The 2,716-nt window shown below is 44.7% G+C and overlaps 1 pseudogene; it reads left to right on the top strand.

Moving 5' to 3' along the window:
- Positions 1-2,716, top strand: part of LOC106334067 — a 9,562-nt pseudogene that overhangs the window by 1,658 nt on the left and 5,188 nt on the right.

Raw genomic sequence — 2,716 nt, 5'->3', positions numbered from 1 at the left:
GCCTGAAGCAAAACCTATAGCTAAGGCACCATATCGGATGGCACCTGTGGAGTTGGCTGAGCTAAAGAAGCAATTGGAAGATCTATTGGAAAATGGATTCATTCGGTCGAGCTCTTCACCTTGGGGAGCTCCTGTGCTATTTGTGAAGAAGAAGGACAGAAACAAAAGGTTCCGAGGATAGACGAGTTGTTAGACCAACTAAAGGGAGCTAGTTGGTTTTCAAATATTGATTTGGCATCAGGATATCACCAAATTCCTATTTCCTAGCCAGACATCATGAAGACGGCGTTTCGGACGAGGTATGGGCAGTACGAGTTTGTAGTGATGCCCTTTGGTCTCACAAATGCACATGCAGCTTTCATGCTTTTGATGAATGAAGTGTTTCACGACTACCTCGACAAGTTCATGATCATTTTCATTGATGACATCCTGGTGTACTCGAGAAGTAAGGAGGAGTATAGTGAGCATATGAGACTGGTTATGGAGAGGCTACGAAATCAGAAGCTATTTGCCAAGTTCAGCAAATGCTCGTTTTGGAAGAGAGAGATAGGATTTCTGGGTCACATAGTATCAGGAGATGGTGTGGCTGCTAATCCAGAAAAGGTCCAAGCCATATGGGAATGGCCTCGACCTACCACTGTGACAGAAGTAAGAAGTTTTCTCGAACTTGCGGGCTATTATCGGAAGTTTTTTAAGGACTTTTCCTCCATTGCAAAGCATTTAACTAAACTTATCGGTAAAGGAGTTCCTTTCTTATGGGTGGAAGAAACCGAGAAGGCATTCAAGAAGTTGAAGGAAGCTCTCACGACCGCACCGGTGTTAGCTTTGCCCGAGCAAGGTAAACCTTAAACGGTTTACACAGATGCTTCACGAGTTGGGTTAGGTTGTGTACTTATGCAAAATGGGCGAGTCATTGCATATGCTTCACGACAACTACGGAAGCATTAGGATAACTACAGTACACATGACTTGGAGTTAACGGCCGTGGTGTTCGCTTTGCGAATTTGGAGATCGTACTTGTATGAAGAAAAAGTGGTGGTGTACACGGACCGTCAAAGTCTTAAATACCTCTTCACTGAGCCAGATCTCAACCTGCGCCAGCGTAGGTGGATGGAGTTTGTGGTAGACTACAACATACGTATTCGCTACCATCCTGGTAAAGCGAATGTTGTTGCGGATGCTTTAAGTCGAAAAAAGTTGGATGCAGATTTAGAGAATGAAGTGGAGCTATTGAACCAAGAGTTGAAACAAGTGAAGTTGGTCGTTTTGGAAGGGCAGACAAGCGAGCCATTGGGACTTCAAGTGGTGAACCAGGCCAGCTTGATTCAGAGAATTCGAGAAGAACAGCTTAGGGATGAGAAGTTACTGAAGATTGCTGAAGAACTCAAAGGACAAGCCGGGCCAAATAATGTTGGTTACTACTTGGCGAAGGATGGAACCTTGCTAATTAATGGGAGAATCACGGTTCCTAAAGGAGAAGAGCTGAGAGATGAGATACTAAGGATTGCACATCATTATTTACTTAGTATCCATCCTGGAAGTTCGAAAATGTACCGAGACATGAGAAGATACTATCATTGGTCGGGCATGAAGAGGTCAGTAGCGCAATGGGTTGCTCAGTGTGCAACTTGTCAACAAGTCAAGGTCGAGCATCAAGTACCATGAGGATTGTTACAAAGTCTTCCGATACCTCAATTGAAATGGGACTTGATTTCCATGGATTTCATTACCGGATTACCCACCGCTCCAGGTAGATCGAACAAATCGATATGGGTGATTGTGGATAGGTTAACCAAGGTTACACACTTGTTGCCTAAGCGGGACACTGATAAAGGTGAAGTGTTGGCCGAGCTGTACATCGACCAAATCGTGAAGTTACATGGTGTACCCTCAGACATCGTCTGTGATCGCGATCCAAGGTTCACGTCATCATTCTGGGAAGCACTTCAAGAAGCCTTGGGAACTAAACTGTTCAGAAGCACGGCGTTCCATCCAGAAACAGATGGCCAAACAGAGAGAACCATTCGAACCATCGAGGACATGCTTCGGATCTGTATTCTTGATTGGGCCGGAAATTGGGAGAAGCACTTACCGTTAGTCGAGTTCTCGTATAACAACAGTCATCATTCGAGCATAGGGATGTCACCTAATGAAGTGTTATACAGAAGGCCATGCAAAACACCTATGTGTTGGACGGAAGTGGGCGAAAGGAGAATGTTTGGATCACCTATTGTTCAGGAGACCATGATTAAGCTAGCGACGATTCAGACCAACATGAGGAAGGCTCAGGACCGTCAGAAGAAGTACGCAGACTAGTCAAGAAGAGAGGTAACTTTCGAGATAGGAGATTGAGTCTTTTTGAGGTTACTACACAAAAAGGGAAGGACAGATTTGGCAAGGTCGGGAAACTTGTGGTCAGGTTCAATTGTCCGTACAAGATCATCGGGAAAGTTTGTGAGGTAGCTTACCGTTTGGATCTGCCAGAGGATATGCGTCTACATCCTATATTTCATGTTTCCATGCTTCGGAAACATATACGGGATCCAAGTGATGTTGAACCCGGCAGATTAGAGGAGTTGAGGACAAACCTTACGTATCCGGAAGGACCAATCAGATTGGGAGAACGGCATATTCGGAAACTGAAGAATCGAGAGATTGCTCAAGTGCAAGTATTCTGGGGAAGACAAAACAGGATTCATGTTACTTGGGAAGATGA

This window comes from Brassica oleracea, chromosome C1, assembly GCF_000695525.1.
Source record: "Brassica oleracea var. oleracea cultivar TO1000 chromosome C1, BOL, whole genome shotgun sequence".
Lineage (NCBI taxonomy): Eukaryota > Viridiplantae > Streptophyta > Magnoliopsida > Brassicales > Brassicaceae > Brassica > Brassica oleracea.
Note: the sequence above shows the minus strand (reverse complement) of the source record. Positions and strands in the feature narration are given on the sequence as shown.